This window comes from Excalfactoria chinensis, chromosome 1 (genome assembly GCF_039878825.1).
Source record: "Excalfactoria chinensis isolate bCotChi1 chromosome 1, bCotChi1.hap2, whole genome shotgun sequence".
Taxonomy (NCBI): Eukaryota; Metazoa; Chordata; class Aves; order Galliformes; family Phasianidae; genus Excalfactoria; species Excalfactoria chinensis.
The window spans coordinates 147,602,261-147,623,875 of NC_092825.1; the positions used below are offsets into that span (position 1 = coordinate 147,602,261).

Consider the following 21,615-nt stretch of genomic DNA (forward strand, 5'->3'; position numbering starts at 1 on the left):
CACAAATGCTTACACAGGAAAGGAATGAAGACTGTATGCAAATGTGTCAGGACCTCCTGAACCAACACAAGGCTGAAGGGGACAATTTGCTGGATCACATCATTACCAGTGACGAGATACTGTGTCACCACTATGAGTCATAGTCAAAATGGCAGTTTATCAAGTGGCAACATGTGAATTCCCCATGGAAGAAAACATTCAAGAATCAGCCATCAACAGGTAAAGTGATGTGCATGGTCTTTTTGGAATATGAAAGAGGTGGCCCTTCTGGATTTCCAGGGACTTACACAAGCCATCAACTCTGACTAAGCATTACTATGTTGACTGAGCTAAAGGCTCAGACTTCCTAAGTCATGCCAGAGGAAGACACCCATTCTCTTGCAACATGATAACACCAGGTCCCATGCCAGTTTGAAGGCTGTGGAACACATTGCCAGTCTTGACTAAATTGTTGACCTGTACACCCACTGTATAGTCTAGATCTGGTGCCTTCTGACTTCTATCTTTACAGACCAGTGAAAGGTGGACTGTATGGGCAACATTTGCCTAGTAACAGTACTGTCATAGAAGCTGTGAGACAGTGGGTCACCTCTGCTGCTGCAGACTTTTATGAGTGTGGCATGCAGGGTATGGTTCATTGCTGGTGAAAATGCATGGCTGTGTTGAAAGATACCGTCGTGTGAATTTTCTCCATAAAATAGTGTTATTGTGCACTTTGTAGCTGTTACAGAAATGAATTGGAGCGACCTACATAAAATAGGAGGCATTACTTTCAAAGCAGCCATCATGCAATGTTTCTACATGGATACATGTTCCAGTGAACAGAATTTTTTTTCTTTTCAATAATAATTGCAGTTTGGAGATTTGTGGTCTGTCTCCAATACATTGTTTTTAGCTATGTCAGAAGTAACTGTAAAGATTTTGGAAATGTTATCCTTGTAATATCTGAACAACTTTGCAATCTTTAATGGATTTAATCTTCACATCGGAAAATATTCCTGTGATGCAGAACAGAGTAATTGTGGAGTGGCTAAGGATCTTGATCGTAGCTATGTCAGAAATGTGTGGTAGGGCAGAGACTGAATTTCAGTATTGCATCAGCTTAAATTTTCATTCTGCCTTTCATTTTTTTGCCTTCCCTTTTATATGTTCCTTTATACTATGTCACTCTATGGGCATATACAAAAATAGAATGAATTTACCAGCTTGAATATTGGCCATAGAATTTATGTTCCATGAATTCATGGTAACAGAATTCAAGTAACGTGTAATTCATTCTTGTTCTACACATTCTCAGACCAATGTCTGGACTCTGAATATCAGAGTAATGACACAGTACATGTGATATAAGTCTTTTCACATCTCTTCCTTGTGAGTCATAGCTTTGAAGTGCAATGACAACACATGTTGCCTAGCATTATTATTTTTTTTTAATTTGATATAATTACCCCTTACATATCCATCTAGACCTGTGTGTTCTGTTGTCAGGAAAAAGACCTGATATAAACTCTAGATTCTGTTATTTCTAACTAAGTATACGTAAACAGTTTAGTTAAATAATGTTAATAATTATATTTAAAGTATTTGAAGCTAGAGTAAAGTATCAAGGTTCTGCCAGATTCCTAACCACAATCTTCTGCTGAATTTCTTTCTTCAACTTCCTGCTTTTCAGACAGGCCCAATACTCTATACTCCATACACAGAAGTGAAGATAAACCAGGATCAGCTTTCTGTTTGTCAGGAGCAAAGGACTAAACATGTCTGCGTTAATACATGCTTTCCTTTTGAAGTTTTGGTCAAATCAATGAGATATAACATTTAATTAAAATTGAGTCCTCAGATACAAAGCTGTCTTCAAGTATGCTATGACAACAACAAAGAAGTTTTCAGTTATTTATGTATATTCAGTTTTCAGTTATTTTCTTACATAAGATAAATACCTCTAACATCAATAATGGTGCAATACTATTAATTAAATCTTTTGATGTGATCATCCACCCCCATCCTATATGACCTACTGTATTCTTGAAACTACTGTCCCCATTCCTGACCTGTTAAATCAAAAATTAGTAAAGAAATATAGCTAAGTAATGTCATTTCCCATAATTCATTACACAAATGTTTTGAGTGAGGTGATGACTATGGTATGTTAATGACTGTGATGGCAAATGACTTATTTGAATGATGTAGGAAGTTACATGTGTTCCTGATCGCAGTCCTGATTTAGTTACTGTTCCAGATCTCAGGTCTTGCTGTCAGATTCTTGTACAGATTCAGATTTCAAGCCCAAAGTGTTGTAATGAGTTAGTTAGATGAACGTTGTACGATAGTCTTCTTAACTGTGGAGAGAAATAGGAGGAAAAAAAAAAAACAACAAAAAACTAACAAACTAGCTAACTGAAACAAACACACAAAACACTAATGACAAAATCTGTAAGGATCTCCACTTTGAGTGATTTTGATAAAAAGTAACGTGCAATGTGAAGGGTAAGGCAGAGCCTTTCAACTACTGCATTTCCAGTTGTTAAAAGGGAAGAGCCAGTGAAAGAATTAAGAACGAGTGACAATTCAAAAGAGCAGTCTAGGAAATATTTTTTGACATACGATTTTGTTTATACAATTTAGACAGAAATAAGCTGTAGCAGTCAAGATATAAGGAGGAACAGAATATGAATTTGTAGCTAGTGAGGACAGGAAGTGAATGGCAGAGACTTTTTTATGAAAAGAATTTTAGACATTAGGTTGTAATGAAGAGTCAGAAGTAGCAGACAAAGTAGCAGACAGGATGCTTTGATTTTGAACTTCAACTTGCAGACCAGATGAAAAGAGTGACTGATAGGAACTAAGAGTCATACTGACAAACAGGAGGAACTAAGAGTCATACTGATGAACAGGAGGAGGATTCTGAAGGGGTGCAGGATTACCAGCTCTGCTTTCCCAACCATGGGTAGTCATAGGAACTAAGTATTCATACAAAGAATCAGGAAAAGAGGAAGAGGATTAAGAGGAAATAGAGTAAATCTGGAGTACAAAGATCCTATGTCAATTTTCAACAGAGATATAGTAGCTGAATTTCTGTTTGTGGATTTGGTTACTGAGATATGAAGCTCAGAGAGAGACACAATGGGTGGAAGATCTCAGCCATGAGAAACTAAAACGGCAAGTTGAAGTAGAAACCAAAAAGATCAAACAGAATGAGATTAGTCAGGTGAATGGAAAATAAGATCCTGACAAAGAAAAAAGAGTGTTTGAATATCAAAAACTTAATTCAAAGGCTAGACTAGAAAAGCCTAGGAAGACTGTGGAGTTGTAAGGCATGGATAGTTGCAAGATTTGACTAGAAAGAAGTCACTGAAGACAGCTGTATTTAACAAATGTCTGCAAACAGACTGACTGCCAACAAAACTGATGGTCAAGGGAGAAGGTGCTCCCCACTATTTTGGAAGTGCTACAGATATTTAACCATGTGTTTAATGGGCACATACATATCTACCAAACTAAAAACAGTAGTAGTTTATCCACGTTGTTAAGGAGTAAATGACTCTTCATTCAAATAGGACAGTTCTAAGGGTTTGAATTTCAAGTCAAACACCTTCCTTACATTTTCTTGAAGACAGGATATACTTAGACAGAATTACTTACTAAACTTTGACTTCTAGAAATTTCCTTGGATATTTTCGCTTAACATCTGTGATAGTTGTGCTTTAGAATTTTCTTATTGACATTAAAAAAAAAAAAAAAAAAAAAAAAAAAAAAAAAAAAAAAAAAAAAGTGGAGATTCTCCTTCTTCATAAATTTAATGAATAAAATCTCAATTTGAGTCAGGTGTGGTAGATTTGCTACCTAACTCTAAGAAGAAATAACTTAAATCATTGCAATTTAATATCTGACTTGAGATTAAAACATGTACACAAGAAAACTTTGGCAGGGATTTGCCTTCAGTTATAATGTGGTAGATATCTGGAAGGCATAACACTGATGGTTTAAGTTCATGTATTGAGCATGCCACGTAATGTTACTTTTAATTCTGCAACAAGCTACAGAATATCGAGTTTAGATGTTCTTAGCCTTCTAAAGGTCTCTTTCTGTGAAAAGTGCCAGGTGATTTGTTCTGCTCTTAAGTGTTAAGAGCAACAGAAAACTTACCTCTATATATTTTGTCCAACACATGCATGTATGTTCACTTCATGTAAAAAGAAAATTTCTGCTGTAGAAGCTTAAGCTACAGTATACATACAATATTCACTGGATATTATATAACAAAAAATATTATTTAAATGAATAAATATATTGAAATCAAAGTAGCTTTGTTGTATTCATAATTTTCTGTTTTGTTAGGAAGAAAACAGTTAAGAAGGCTAGGGATATTTAATGCCCTGTGAAAGCTCAGTGGGTTTTAGATAAAAGAATGAGGTTCACAATTTGCTTTTCTTTAAACCTACATTAAAAAAACAAACAAAGAAACAAACAAACAAAAAAAACTAAAATAATAAAAATAAAAGCTGCTACCATACAAACTACAAAGGTGGAAAAATGCTGTATCTAGCATTGTTCTACCTCCTGTGGCTAGGGACAGAATGCAGACATGCCACAATAATGTTTTTTATTTCTACTGTTCAAACCATATTAATGAGAACATCATTTTGGAGAACTAATTATTTCTATTTGTCTTGTGTCACACTTTCTAATTCCCCTATATTAGCACAGCCAAAGCAAATTAATTGCTTTTCCAGCAGTTGAACCTTGTCCAAGAATGAGCTCACATTCCCTTCCAGTTTTGCAGTTTCTAGGAGTGCATTGTGTCAAAAATTTCTCTTGATACTAAACACAGCCCAGAGAATATCTTTACAGATTTCTGTTGCTGCTCACTTGATGAAATTTATAAGTTTAAGTGACCCACTAGGAAAGATAAAGTTCTTAGCTGCAAGATTATACATCAAAACAGTTAAAGTGAAATTAAAATTAAATGAATGAATCTCACTGAAGCAAAAAAAGCAGTAATTAATGGTTCCCTTAATTGTCTTCATAAAATATTTGCATGGGTCTAATTTGCATAATTTGCATGTATTAATTAATCTTTCAAAGGAATTTTGTGCTGAGAGAAGCCAAAAAATCTCTTTGTTTTATTTAACATCTAATGAAATATTTATCTTCGTTAATGAACTTCTCATCTTCATTAAAATAAAAATTGCACAAGTTTGTATGTTTTAAATGTTTTTATAATTGAAGTATTCAAAAAATCTCTTCAGACCTACAGTATCTGAAAAATAAATACATTATTACACATTCTTCATCATTTTAACATCAGGAACGTTTAAAATTTCAAAAATCCCAATCATTTTACAAAAAGTTTTCAAAGAATTTTAAATTACTTCAATTACGTGTTATTATCTGTGAGGTTTTTTTATTTACTTTACCAGTAGAGACATGAAGGTAAGCCGTTTGGCGCTCCTATCATTGTCACCCTGTGATAGATAACAGCTTTTATTGAACCAATTTTAGACATAGAAAAAAAGAGAAAAATAAAGCAGGAGTTTATACATGATATGTGGCCAGTTTATGCTATACTAGACTAACACTTGAGGAAAAACAGTTTGTGAGTTACCGTCTGACACTTAATGACTGAGGATGGAATAAGACTGATGACAGTAACAAAGACAGTGGTTGCAGAGGACGTAGTTAGATGACAGTTTGCAGATATCAGCTATTCTGAGAATATTCAAAATAGCTCACTATTCAGAAAGAGAGCATGCAGTGGGGGAAAAAAAAAAAAAAAAGAAAAAAAAGTGAATATGGAAGTGCAAGGAAATGTAAAGAAATAAAATACATTGCAGAAACCTGTTTCTGTTAAAAAACAAATAAACAAAAAGCGCCCCCCCCCCCCCCCAAAAAAAAAAAAAAACCAACAAAAAAAAACCTCACCAAGACTAAGGAGATGATGATTAGCTTTTAGGAACAAAGTTGAAGGCTGCTTCTTAAAGAGGGGCCATCTAGAATGCCAAGGTAATGTGTCAGCTACTTAATGTTGGGAATTGTATCTGTGGAGAAAGAATATTAAAGTAGGGTTAAAAGAAGATCTATACAAAATTTTAACACTTTACAGAATTGGATATGTGAAAATGAAGTTCTCCTTTTTCTTTCTTTCTTTTTTTTTTTTCAAGGATAAGTAAGTACAATATTATTGGAGTAATAAAAGCATACTTGAAGTAGGGAAATGTTTGGGGATTTAGAATACATAGAAATTATATTTACACAATAAAACAGCACAGTGGGATTTGTATTCATTTTCAGTATGCCTGCATATGCTTAAATACTTGCACAGAGAGTTTATAAGCACATTAATGTTTTTGAATTAATTTTAGATGTGCAATACCTTTGAAAGCCAACTCAGTAGAGATGGAAAAGCAAGAGCTGTTTAAGCATGCTATACACAACAGCACCAATTGTACATAAGAAGTAAAGAAAAAGGAGGTTTAAGTTACTGAAACTGTATAAAACTCATGTTTTGCTGCACTATTCTAGCTTTTTTCAACTGATAAGATACATGGAATTTTGCAGGTGCCATAAAGGCAGTTTAAATATTGCTATGTATCATGAAGGTATGAAACTTGTGGAAGAGCTGCTGAGGCAATGCAACTATCTATAAAACATACAAGCAATATCAGTGGGAGGAATATGTTTCGCATTTGTGGAGTAGGTGACTTTATCTAAGCTTGTTGGCTGGACTCCTGTTAGAGTCAGTGAAGAGTAGTAGACATATTTCTGCCTTTGAATTAAATGAATCATGCCTTACAAGTCACTTCCTTGCATATAATGGGAATCTAAAAAAGAATCTCAGGTGTAGCTGTCTGTATTGCAGGAGTTGGAAGTTACTGTGATGAACCTCCTCAGTTATTTATTTTCCTTTTTGTTTGCCTTAGAATGTCAGCATTGCTTGTGACAGTAAACAGACCATAAGCAGATGAATTTCAGTAAGTTCTTGTAACTGCCAGTGTTGAAAGTGAGTAATTGTGCATCACTTCTGGAATAATACCAGTGCCTGACAATTTCTCATCTGCTTGATGTAGTTCTGTAATGTTACAATATTTCTGACTACATTTCTGAAAGTTTAGTAGAAAGTAATAACTCCAAATGAAGAGAGGATAAATCCAATTCTACATTAACCCTGAAGCTTTTTGGCATTTATTTCAATTTGTTGCTACCAGTGCATGAAGCAAAAGTTAAAAGAAGTATTCCAAACCTCCAGAAATAAGAACAAAAGCAGATGTAATTTTAGAAGTAGAGAAAAGAAGGCAGATGACATCTCACAGAATTCTAGATAAGAATGTGGTATCATATAACTGACATAGTTGCATTTTATTACTGTAACAGTATTACTATATCCTTACAAATTTGTAATGGAAAACTAGGTAATATGTCTTCATTTAAATATAATTTTGCTTGCAAACAAGGCATGGGTAGGATGAAGTTGAATGACTTGATGAAACATAGAAGTATGCAGTGTAGACATGTACACTTGTGCTTATCACCCTCAATCCTCTGTGTAGGGTGTGGGGAGAAACATCTGCAATAGAATTCACCGCTTCATAAAGTGGATATCTATAAATAATAACTTATTTTTAGTTGTTGTTGTTTGTTGTTTCTTTTTTTTTTCCTGCTTTTGGATTTTTGTACTTTTTTTCTGTACCACAAATTTCTTCTGTAGTTGGGATTGTAATTTTAGCTCAAAATAATCTAAGTGGAAAGGATAAGGGTAGCATTGGCAAACTCATGAGGAGCATATGCTGAGAAATCACTGTCTACTCCTGTCACATTTTGCATCAAGAAATAATTAAGTGGATAATGTTTACAGAATGAAAATGACAACATTTGTTTGGGTTGCTTATTTAGTTTAAGAGCAGTGTTTTGCTGTTTAATTATTTGGTAGAGGAACAGCTCATTTTTTGTGCTTCAGTGAAGTTTCAACCAATGCCTTAAGCCCAAAACAAATCTGTATGCAGTCTTTATGCACGAATTTCTTTCTGGCAACACAAATGCTTTGGTATCTCACAATAGTGTTGTGAAACTTAATTAATGTTGGTTAAGTGTTCTGGATCTTGAATGGAAGGCACAGTTGAAATTCAGTTGTATTGTTAACTTTGGCTTTTATGTTTTCATTGGTGACTGGAGTCTCAAGGATTAAAAAAAAAAAAAAAAAAAAAAAAGTGACAAAAAATGTGATTCAAGAAAGAGTAACTTATAACTAACATAAACTAATGAGTTAGTCTCGAATCTAGCACATGAAGATAAAGAAACAAATATTTTATTAGATCTAGTAAAGTAATAATTGATAGCCATAAATGTAACCTCATTGTCATTGAAGATATGTTAATTTGAACTAATTGAGGGGCTGAGAATTTAGTTTTATAGTGGCTAATATTTTACTTTTCATAATTTGTTTTTGCCAGTATGATGAAAACTAATAACAACAGCAAGAGTAAAGCAGAAGATACTTATTTTTATGTCCTCCAGTGATAGGAAATATTAAAATAAAGTCTTAATATACTTGTTATGTTGCCTCATTGCAAACAAGCATAACAACTACTATGCCATACCTATTTTAATTCTAAAAACAATGTTTTTTATCTGTGATTATTTTTGTTTTAACAAATTTAAGATTGATAGCATAAAACAATTTGGCTTTGTAGAATTCAAGCATTTAGCTTTCCAGTGCATTTGATTTGGAACATAGCCCATCTCTATTAAGTATCTCAAGTTCACATAAAAGAAGAATAGAATAGAGAAGAAATAAATCAACTAAGAAAAGAAAATAAAAAGGCAGTGGAACTAAAATTAATACATTTGGAAGGAGTACTTAGCCAGCATCTTGTTCCATCAATAGCTGAAATCTGCTGTCCACATATATCTGTAATAGTTAATCTTCCAGAGAACAGTCAGCGGACTTTTAAGGAGGAAAATCTTTCTTATAGGATAGACTACCAGCTTTAAAAAGAAATCTCTAGCATTTCAACGCTTCACAAGAAGTATTTTGGTCATTGTAAGGTTCTGGAAGAACATCATGAGAGACAGCAGCATATATAATATCAATGTAGTGTCATTTTGTTGGGAAATACAAACTGTATATCAGTAGTAATAAAAGGAAAAAAAATTCCTATTATATTCTTGTCAGATTTTTTTTTATTTTATTTTTTTTAAGTTATGCAACCTCTAATTTGGAAAAGCAGTGGTCATATAATATTTATATATTTATATATAAATATAGTATATTTATATAGTATGTTTATCACAGATATTGGAAAGGATGGATCACAAAGTGCTATAGCTTGTGTTGGAAACAAAGTGTTACAAAGTCAGGAACATTAAATTTGCTGTGCTAGTTTTTGTGCATGAAATTATAATAGAGAATGTTAAAAATGTACAATGCTATATTAGATAATTCAAGTTTTGACTTGTTTATTTAGTCTCTGTTGATTCTGCAAATTTTGCTTATGATAAACTGTTGGTGCAACCCTTGCATTAAAAAACATGTATTTTTCATGATATTGTTTTGCACTGCAATATGCTGGCTACAATCTTTTCAAGTAATCAAATTATATTGAATACAAACATAAAATAAAAAACAGCAATAATTTACACTCATTTTTAGCTTTACAATGTGACTCAAAGTTATATACTCAGTCATTGAAGTGAGTACTGGATGTTTATACATTGATGAATTGAAAATAAAAATATTGTGGTTGGATCACACTCCTTGGCTTCATGGGCAGTATTGGAAGCATCATAAAAGCAGTATAATTGACTAGAGAATCAGTTCCATTTTCCACCTTATCATCACATTTGTTATGACTATCACAGTTACTATCACAGCAGTAACTATGCCATCGTAAGCAATCCAGTTCCCAGTGCTAAAATACTGAAATGATAAAGCACTAATAAAACCTGCAAAAATCAGTTCTATTCCAGTTCCAAATGGGCAGTAGTTCCAGAGTTTGATCTTAAACATTCAGTACATGGAAGTATCCTAGTTTTAGGAATTGAAAGCTAAGGTTTCCCTTTAGAGTTTTCCATATTCTTACAAAGTCTGCAACTCTCTTGGATTTTCCAGCTAAAATTAACTGGACCAGATTTTCAGTAACTATATTCAGGATATTCTTGTTTCTTGCCTCACTTCCTACTTAAATGGTACAGCATTACAGATAGGACTAGGTGGGATTTGAAGCCTGCAATTTAAAGCAATATTATCACAACTGTAAACTTAAAGACCATTTATATACTCTTCTCATCTTACAAGGTTACAACAGAACCCAGTTCCTACAGTAGAAAACAGAGCTGTTTTGTGTCTGCCTAGTACTTAGTGTATTTACAAAGAATGTTCAGAGCTTTTTTTCCTATGATAAGCTTATAAATGGAATTTTGTTTCCATGCTGCGGACTCACTTCATTGCATCATACTGGTCTGAAATTATTCCTTTTTCAGATCACCTTGAGCATGTGTGCCCAGCTTCCTAAACACTGTTCCAGGAGAGCTACTGTAAAGTGCTATGTGTGACCCCATTAATATATTGCTATTGAAAATTGGCAGTAGAAGTGCAAAAGTAAGAAGAAAGAAAAAGCAACTATGAATCATCATTTTCATTTCCTCTGTTTTGACAAAATCCAATTTTCTTGCTTGGAAGCAAGAAAATTTTACATTTCAGATGTTCTGCATAGGTCATTTCTTCCAACTCCAAGGTAGTCTCCTGATTCCAGAGTCACTGGTTAAGATGGCTCTGGGGTTTAATTTAGCCAGTTTCTTTTCTCTTGCTTAGTTTTTTATGATTGACTATGGTGCTAAGTTCTCTCTGGGAGCTCTTGCTGCTTCCATATGGTCTGGGATTTCTATAGAGGGGTGCATCCAGGACACTGTCTGTCATGACATGGTGCTTTTTCTAAGGAATCTCTATTGGCAAAGACACAGAGGGCTGCCAGATTCAAACCACCTGGCCCTAAGGCTAATTTACTTTTTTTCCTGGGGGAAGAGTAATAATTTTGAAGTATCTATGTGAAATTGTGTTACCACTGAGAGAGAATAGGAAAGGTTGCCTTGTCACCAGAGTGCTTAAATGCATCTATGAAGATAAACCCAAGTTTACAGTCAGGGAAATTACTGTGAATTATGAATTGAAAACCAATTTACCTGATCCAGCATTAGTATTTGTCAGAGAAACAGAGTTCTCTGATTCAAATAGCTAGTATTTTTCATTTTTTACAAAGAGTAAAAGAATTTTGCTTAAGTATTGCTTGATGGCTTAAGTTAAATTCCATATACATCTTTCAGCTTGAAGCTTTCATCATACTTCATGTTTGTAGCTGTGTTGCTCACACTAAGATACAGGAACTTCAGTAAGATGTACTCATATTTCTATTTAGCAGTAAAGATTATATATGAGTTTAGTTGACTGCTGATTACTTAGGTCATGACTTCTGGTTTTCTCTCACTTTCTAATCTTGTTCTCTGCTGACTTGCTTGGTGCCATTGACTACCATCAGCTTTCTTTCATACAAAATACCTAAAAGCAGCAAGCCTTTGTTACATATGTTTTGACATTCCATACATCCTTAATAGATTTTCCATAAGCTTGCCACTGTGATCTTTATATTTTACAACCCCATTCCTTCATGTTCTACATTTGACTATTTCTTCATGGTTTGCATTGGGCTCTAATTCTGTTTTAGGACACAGAAGAGTTGTTGGATATTAAAGAAAAATGGGGTGTTAATGTGATATTGATACTGGAATGGAATTCCACACGTAACATAATTGATGTGTGCAGGGTAAAGTAAGTAGTAAATCTAAATGATTTCTTCAAATAGCTTCTACTTCCCATTGAAATGGGGAATAACCTTTGCAGCATTTGAAATGACTTCTCAGTAACTGGAATTAAGGACAGGCTGGATCATACTTTTTTATTAATTGTGTTTTAAGTCAAACCAGAAAATGACAGAAGACTATTACACTTTTAGTTATTGGGGTATTATATCCAATTAAAGTTACTTGTTCAAAGGAGAAGTAGTTTGTAGGGAAGAGATAAGACAAGCTTGTGACTCTGTGAATGAGATGTTCTGCATAGGAGTTTTAGGTAATATATACAGTAGGTGAAGTATAAGATAAGCCCTGTATTGTGTTTTATAAAGATGTCTGGGGAAAAGCTCAAGAAAAAGTAATACTATAAAAGAACTCGTTGTCATGAATCATTTGTAGATGTTGAAGTACATAAGCATCACACAGTCGGGTGCTGGAAACAATATTGGCTACAACATAGTCATGGCTTCAACTGTCTCTGGTACTGAAAATCTTAAACATAGTACCTTTCCAGAGGTTCATAAAGCCAAGAGCTTTATTAACCTGCACTTCATTGTGTGTTCTCTAAATGTAAACACTTGTGTCAAGCTAATACTTAGCTCCTAGTTATGTGACAGAAAAAGACTCTGTGTTTATGTATGTCCTTTATGAAGGAAGGGATAATCTTTAAGAACTAATTTGTACATGCTTTTACACAAATATATTCTGTTTCAATTTAGAGGCAAAAAACTTCTTGAAAGCTCCAGCAAACGTTACAGAATCATAGAATCATAAAATGGCTTGGGTTGAAATGGACTATAATGATCATCTAGTTTCAACTCCCCTGCCACAGGCAGGATCACCAACCACATATGACCAGGCTTCCCAGAACCACATATGGCCTGGCCTTGATTACCTCCAGGGATGGGGCATGCACAACCTCCTTGGGCAACCTGTTCCGGTGTGTCAACCTCTGTGTGAAAATCTTCCTCCTAATATCTAACCTAAACCTCCCCTGTCTCAGTTTAAGACCATTCCCCCTTGTCCCACCACAATCCACCCTCATAAACATCCATTCCCCTTCTGGTTTATACACTCCCTTCAAGTACTGGAAGACCACAGGGAGGTTTTCCTGGAACCTTCTCTTCTCCAAGCTAAACAAGCCCAGTTCCCTCAACCTTTCCTCATAGGAGTGGTGCTCCAGCCCTCTGGTCATCTTAGTAGCCCTCCCCTGTTCCCACTCTAAGAGCTACATGTCCTTCCTGTACTGGGGGCCCAAAGGCCTGGACACAGTACTCCAGATGTGGCCTCACAAGAGCTGAGTAGAGGGCAACAATCACCTCCCTCTCCATGCTGGCCACCCCTTTTTTAATGCAGTCCAGAACACAGCTGGCCTTCCAGGCTGCAAGCTCACACTGCTAGCTCATATCTAGCTTCTTCTCCTCCAGGACCCCCAAGTCCTTCTCCACAGGACTGCTCTCAAGGAGATCTTCCCCCAGTTTGTATAAATACCTGGGATTGCCCTGACCCAGGTGCAGCACCCTGCACTTGGCCTTGTTGAACCTCATTAGGTTTTCATGGGCCCACTTCTCCAGCCTATCCAGATCCCTCTGGATGGCTTCCCTTCCTTCCAGTATATTGACTGCACTGCTCAGCTTGGTGTCATCTGCAAACTTGCTGAGGGTGCACTTGATGCCATCATCTGTGTTATTTATATGTTGTTCAATTGTATTTTATTCAGATTTAATTTTATGATCATATTTTCCTCTCCATGGAGGAAACTGTTTATTTTTTCTTAAGCTTATTTCATTATTAACCTTGTGACTGGTATTTAGTTTTTAAGATTGCTTTGGTAATTGTGCATATGATCCTATAAAAGTGATCATTGTAGCAAAACACTTAAAAGTTACACTTGAGCAGAAAATAGGGAAGAAGACCAATCAGACTAAAAGATAAATCAAAACTAAAGATAGAAGTTAAAATGCTGTTTCCATCAAGGTTTTATGACGGGAAAAAAAAAAAAAAAAAAAAAAAAAAAAAAAAAAAAAAAAAAAAAAAAAAGAAGTGTAAATCAGAAAATGCATCAGAAACTACGTTCCAGTGTTTAGAACTCAACTCCTTTTCAGTTTTATGCTATCAAATCCAAAATTTCTTTCTAACTGACATGCTGAAATATATATACAAGAAAAGCTTTTGTTTTTGAAAACATGGTAGCAATAAAGGGCACCTTTATGCAGAACTTTAAACGGTTTAATGCAATACAGATTGATCAGCATAAGCATTACCCACATCATGATACAAACAGAAGTGAACGCAGTGAACTGTGAAAGTTCCCAAGCTGATCGTATTTAGCTGTGACTTCATCCTCTTACTCTTCCACACAGTTCTTCAGTTGAAGATGTTCTGTTTTGTTGTTTGTTTTTTTTTTTTTCCTTTTTAAAAAATTATTTTAACCAGCAGAGGTGACTACAAAGCAATTCCTAAAAGACAAAGGTTCAGTGATTCTAAGTAATCAGTCGCATTGTCTTTTTTCTTGTCTTTTTTTTTTTTTTTTTAATGTGCTTTTATTCTGTTAAAAGAAATAGGGAAGAAAAAAAAAAAAAAAAAAAAAGTGGCTAAGTTCACAAGGCAACAAGAAGAGACAGTGCGATTTTTCAAAACGTATTTCTTCCAAAGAATTTCTCACCTTGCCAGTTCAATCTTTACAGTGCTCAAAATGGCAAGTTCTCTGTTCTACATGGTCTCCAAACAATAGAAGATGACATATTCAGGTAGTCCATTGCTTTGTCAGTTTACTAAAGACCAGATTGCTGACCTTTAGTTTGCATTCACAGCATTCAGGGATGTGATGAAATTGCCATAGTTAATAGTTAAAATAGCTAAAATAAAATAAAATAAAATAGAATAAAATAAAATAAAATAAAATAAAATAAAATTGTTTAGACATCTTTTGAACATCCATTGTTTGATTTTATACCTGACATATCAGATATAGGATTAAAAAAGTGTAAATTATTATTTTGAAAGGAAAGGCACAACCAGCTCTTTTTCCTGAATATCTGCAATGATTATTAACACAAATATATTTGTACATGAATGTTAAGTAGAGAAATGAAAGGTGTATGATTAATAACAGTATGCAAATTTGAAACTAATTTATTGGTGTTATACAAAGGGCAAATTAGGATAGTGTTTGGTCAAATATGTTTACATAGTTCCTATTTGCATGAGTTTATTGAACATGTATGGTAAAAACATCCATCTTTACATAAAATGTGGATAAGCACTTTTTTTTTTTTTTCCCTAAAAGCACAACAAAAATAAACCTACTCAGTTGCTCTAATTTCAAAGACTCAATAATTTGTCCACCCTTCCTCATGCCTCTTTTACTCCAGTGCAGTTTTACTAAGGAAGCAGACTGTGAGTCCATCCATGTTCCTCAATATGTGATTGACCAGTAACAGTATCAGAGTAGTATAGATCCTTTTTTTCAGTGTTGAGTCATAAAGCTTCAGTGTTCTGATTAACCTTGTACTCTGGGATGAGTCTTTTCCCCTTAAGACATACTGTTTTGAATTTTTTAGGGGAAATTACAGTTAGTTCTGCTCAGTTGATTTTGTGGCTGCATTTTACAAAAGTGGGGGTTTATATTCTGTATTGCACTCTGCAAACTCTGAAGAATCAACTGCATCAAAAATGATTTTCCTATGACTGAAGATGTAGACTCCCATTTTTAACTTCCTGCTCTGGGGGAAATAAATCCTCTTCTGTCTCTAATTTTAATAAAATAAATCAAGAGTATGCAAAAATAGATTTCTTCTTTAATTAGCTGCTTCCTTTACGTTTTGCAAAGAAGGGTTACAATTTAACTAAGATCCTTTCCATCTGTTGCAATATGCTTGCTTTTATTTTGACTTCCTGTTGCTGTCTTATCAAATATCACATGAATCATTGCCATTTGTTTGCCATACCTTTTTTTTTTTGTTTTGTTTCTCTTCCTCCAAATGATTAAAACATCAGGTTGAATGAAAGGTTAGTACGCTGTAATTCACATTTGCCCCATCTTATTAAAACAAATAAACCAACCAGTTATATAATTTAAATATGCTTGAATTATGGCTTGCAGATGCTTTTATCAGCTCTGGGCTGAAGAGGTTGTGTGCATTCGGGCATGCATGCACAAGTTTTCTTTGAAAGGGACAAACCTTGTTAGATTACAGGTGCCTGAAAATGACTTCTGAGAAAATAGCTGCCATTTTCAGTAATGCTACTTCCTAACAGGAAGCACAATTTATTATTTTCTTTTATTTAGATGAAGTTAGCTTCATTTTATATCTCAAATATTTTATTTTATTTATTCTGTTGGATTAAAAGAAGAGGATGGATCATGGTATTTTTGACTCTAGTATTACAAAATATAAAATGTTTAGGAAGAGAACTACAATGATTAAGTTAAGAAATTTGTATTTCACTAACATACCACAAGCTACTAAATTTTCTTGCAAAAACGTGTCTTATATGGAAAACTGGAAATGCTTCATCATTGCATCAGCTTGCTGGAGAAGGAGTTAACAATTTTTGAATGGCTGTAGGCTGTGGGAATGGTATATATATGTTGAGGTTCAGTATAAAGATTCTTCAGTCTCTAGTGAGCATATTGGCTGTTCCTGAAAATTTTGTGTTTCAACATTAGGTTTTAAATAAAGTTCATAAATACTTCAAATTGAGTTTTTGGGCCAGGAACATCCAATTTTAATTTGTGTGTGTGTGTGTTTCATGCTAATAGGGTAAAAAAGGACAAAAATCTGACTAAGAAACCATCACCACAGTGATTCTTGGTTACCTAAGAAGAGAGAGGGAAAAGTTAGAGGAAGACAAAGAAGAACAGGAAGGTCATGGATCACTTCGGAGTCTGAACTGGGAACGCAGTTCCTACCCTCTCTCCTTAGGTTGCATTCTCTGTAATGAAAGAGAAATCAATTTGAAGTGTGTGTTCTTCTCTTTAAAAACACAAATGGATGAGTAGGTTCACTATTCAGATATCCCTAAGACTTTTTGGTTGAAGATCAGCTCCATCAATGGCCTGTGCATATTTGACAAAATCATATCAGCAGTATTTAGGAAATATAGGGCCAATTAATTGGGGTTACTTTCATATAAGGGTTACTGGATTTTGGACTGGCATTTATTGTTCTTGTGGCTCACAAAAATAAGTAAATAAATAAATACAGTACAATTAATTAACTAGTAAATCAAGAAATCTAAACCATAACATTCTACCTCTGCAAAGCTCCATCAGTCTCCTGCTTTTGTTTATTTTTTCTCCTTCTCATACATCATTTTTTCATTAAAAAACAACAACATTTAACTCTGGTTTTCTTTCTCGTTAGTAATCTGCAATATGCCATCATATCTACTATTATTTTTTCTTTTTCCTTTTGTTTTCCAAACATCTTCACTTTGCTGAGGAGGCTTTTCCTCAGTAGGCATTTTTATTATATCAGTTGACTAAACTCAGGTCTACAACAACCTCTAGTTGTTGTAGGTCTGACAACACACCTTTGACACAAAAATGCAGATTTTTATAAACTAAAGGCTGCACTCTTATGAGAATCATGGTTATCATTATGTTAATTTTTAAGGCAGCTCTCAGGATACAAACTAAAGTATGATGCTTCTGAATGAGAAACCAATGTGACTTGCAGTGAATGACAGAAATACAGAAATCATCTAATGTATGATTTACTTAGTTTGCAACTGTAATCACACAACATTTCATTGTAGATTTTTATCACTTTACAAGAATTCATATTAACGAGAATAATATTTAAGTTGGTTTATGTTTTCAACATAAGAAACTGTTAGGCCCATAGTTATACTACAGGCTACCCATACACCGCTAGTGTGAATCAGTCTCCAGCTGACTTCTCTGTGGGAATGCATTTTAAGGCATGTGATTTGTTTCTTCATTGCTAACTTTTATGGCAGATCCGTTTGTTTGTTTTCTATAGCACTTACGACCTTATAACTATTTGGACATGTTAATTCAAAAACCTCAAAGTGAGTTTTAATTAAAAAGAGTTGATCCAAAAAAATACTCCCTCACCCTGGCTAGAATTTCTGTCACATCAGTCCACAAAGAGAAAGAAATTAGATTTAGAAGTTTAGTTACTAGCATGAGCTTGTGTGATCTTGCTGAACACTACTATTTACAAAAGAGCAATTAAAACAGATGACAATCTGCTAATCATGCACAGTTCTACTTAGAAATGTAGCAGTATTTTCCCAGTTGCTTGAAGTCCTAAGAGATTTATATTCTATGTAGAAGTTTGTAGAATTAAGATATACTTTACCACAGATGAACAGTTTTCAGTAGGCTAAAAAGATTCTCCAGCATTTTAAACAATTTTAGAAAACAGCTTCTGTGTGTAGTGTATGCTTGTGTGCTTATGTCTATTTTATGTGAATAATTTGTTTGTTTTACATTAAATGTATTTTATTCAGGTAGATAAATTCTGCATTTACTAATGATAGAAAATAATGTGAAATGTGTTCATAACACAAGCTGATTTGGAGGCAGGAAGGAGAGTCACACCCATGAGGCAGGATTTAGGAATAAAAGTAGTGGCATTTTCACACAGAGTTACTTAGCATGAGCTTGTGTAATTTACTGTTGAGTTAGTACTGTCATGACTTGTAGATTTTGCTTGCGATTTTAATCTTGAAATCAAGAAGGGCTATCAGTAATACTCCACTGGCATTCAGATAGGAACACTGGCTACACCTAGAGGCAAAATGTTTGAGATGGCCTTGACAACAACATTGAGAGATTCCAGTAATTTCAGAACCTTTGAACAATGAGAATTGAGATGGAAATGATTTGGAAGAAGGGAAGAGCAGGCTGGCAAAAGAAAAGGGCAACAATCAGATAGAAGCACTGTGTTTGCTCCCCCCATAACGGTGTGAGATAATCATTCCTCTTCAGTGCTGTGAGCTACCTATTTTTCATTCTATAGTTTGACGTTTTGTTCCTGATGTGCAGTGCTAAGTTTTAAGTTCTTCGTGAGTGGCTAGATGTAGGAGCATGCTAGAAAAAAAAAGTAAAAAAACCTAAAGAAATGACTTGTCTTTCTTCTTCTCCCAAACTCATGGTTATTATGAAAGCATTGTAAACAGTTACACAGATATTGTGACTTTCTCAGTGTAGGCACTAGAAGACTAAAAGTGTCACCTAATATAAAGAAGCACCTCATTTTTCATAAACTAGCACCAAAAAATTAGCCATCACAGTGCATTATCTACATCATAATGTGGCAGGATAATTTTTGAGGTTGTCATGTCTTATGCTTACTACATTCTCCTATATGCTAAGGAAATAGTGAAACAATATATATATAATGTATATATTGTATATATCTGTTTCATAAGCCTAGCAATTACATTAGATAAGCTGCTGAGCTTCTATGCAGCATTTTAAGTCCATCATGAGCACAGATGATGTAGTTTTAATGTTCCTCCATATAGTTAGTAGAGGAACAAGATTTGTCTATTGTATGTATCCATCATAAATGTTGGTAAGTTGCTTAAGCAACTATCATCTCACTTTGTAAGAGAGATGCTTTGTAAAGCTACCTGTTTCTATTATTGTTCTCTGTTTATACATACAGAATACAGGATCTGAGGTGTCGTTCATTAATAATGAAAAATCTCCTATTGACTGCCTGTCTGTCTTCTGTCACGGCTGGATAGGGTCCTTAAGCAGTGCAAAATAATCTGAATTATGATGTATGAGTGTTCTCTACAGATTGTTGACTTTTTGTTGTCTTCTACAAGGATTTAGCTTCATATAACCCTATTTTAATTGGGAATACATTTTAATAAGTGTTTCATTTAAAAGGCATGTGGAGTCTTAATACAGTAAAACATAATACATGTTACTAACTGTAAGTTGTCTTAATGATTAGGTGTGGGAATTATGCATAGCAGTCATTAGCAAATATGCTTTCAATTGTCGAATTGCTAGTATATGTACAGAGTAATTCTCCTACAGAGGTATCCAGACAGATTTAGTATTCTAAATGTCTACTGTGTTTATTCAAAATGTGTAAGAGAATTACATGCGGCTACAGCTATGAGTAGCCTTAGCTACTGTTCTGCACTTGCTGCGGAGATGGTTTTTTAAGATGGTTTACTAGGCCTTCAGTTTTACCAAACTCACTTTCAAAGGTTCATTCTTTCTTTCCTGAATTCCCGTAAGGAATGTACTTGTACTTCATGCATCAAAGAAGAGTAAAAAATTCTTCAAGGCCTTGAGGAAAGGGGAAGACGAAAATGTAAAGATACGGGGCAAAATAGCAAAGGAGGGTATATCCTGTTGCAGGCGTTAGTGGGAATTTGGGCTGTGAAGTGGCAGGACCCCCCCTGCTCCATCCCCTGCTCTGTGACGTAAATTTGGCACACGCTTCACAAGTACGCTTCACAGGTACACTTAAGGGGCGTAGATGAAGTAATTATAGTACGTAAGGTGCTAATTGCACTGCAATAAACGCCATTTGCTGCATCCCCATAATAGTGTCAGTGTTGCAATGGTCCTAGTGAAGGGAGATCACTAGCCCCTGACAGAATGTACCTCAGACATGGGAGCATCAGCTGCAACAATACCCCAGAAGCTTGGAATAGAAAACAGGTGGTAGAAAAGGAAAACTAGAAGTATACTAGATAAGAATCACTGTAACACAGACAAGGATTCTACTATTTTCTGTTTCTTCTGTGCAGTTACAGTAGAAAGTAAACAATAAGAACTGGAAAGGGGTGTGCAGAGGTGTGTTTTCCCAACTTATACTTTCCAGTTAAACTTTTCTTTCCTTCAACAGAAAACTTGCGGAAATGAAGCCATGTTTTAATAATGATTATAATAATAATCATTTGAAAAAGTACATCAATCACATATATAGGTTCCTTACAAGCAACTGCTATCTGTGTACTTATTACAAACAAACAAAAAAATAATAATTAAAAAAATATATAAAAAAACTGAGAGTAAGCAACGAAACTAAGAAAACCGAAATAGAAACAAGAATTTCTTGATATCTTATGGGTATATGCTGATGCAAGTCACTTGGTCCAGAAGAGGTTCATGCAGATTTCAGGAGTTACTGCTGATATTTCCAGATGGATTATCGTCTAAAATATAAGTAGCATTTCATAGCTGTGCACTGTGGAGGATTAATATGCTTCACAATGTGCCTTACTCACAAGGGAGAAACATTTTCTATCTTATAGGACAGCAAAATAAACATGTATCATTTTTTTCTGTCTGTTTACTGTTCAAAAGTATCTCTTTGTATTGCTGTAAACAGAAGATATTCATGTTCCCAGTGAAGAAAATATGTTATAGCAGAGTGTTCTCTTCAAGTTTGTATAGATCAGCAGTTAGTAGATGGGTGAGCTTGCTTTTTTTCATCTTCGCTCCATTATACATATCTCACTTAAATATATGCTCCTTGGTTGGAAAAGAACACTGAGGAGAGAGACATGCTCATGTCTTTAACATAGTAATTGTTCAGTTAATCTCATTTATGGGGGAAGGAGGCTATACTTCACTGATACTGATTAAATATCCTATACGGGGGTCTATATAAATAGCTACAAATGTGCACAATGGTTACATTACATGGTATATTTAACAACACAGCTAAATCAAAAAGTATGAGCTATGCCTTTAGTGGTGGGAGTACTAACGACTGCATGCAAAAAGATTTTTGCTCTGCAACCATGAAGGGAATAATTGCTGTT

General features: G+C 34.5%; 1 protein-coding gene across 7 annotated transcripts in view; it reads left to right on the top strand.

Moving 5' to 3' along the window:
• Positions 1-21,615, top strand: part of DACH1 (dachshund family transcription factor 1) — a 350,269-nt gene that overhangs the window by 326,604 nt on the left and 2,050 nt on the right. The window lies entirely within an intron of this gene.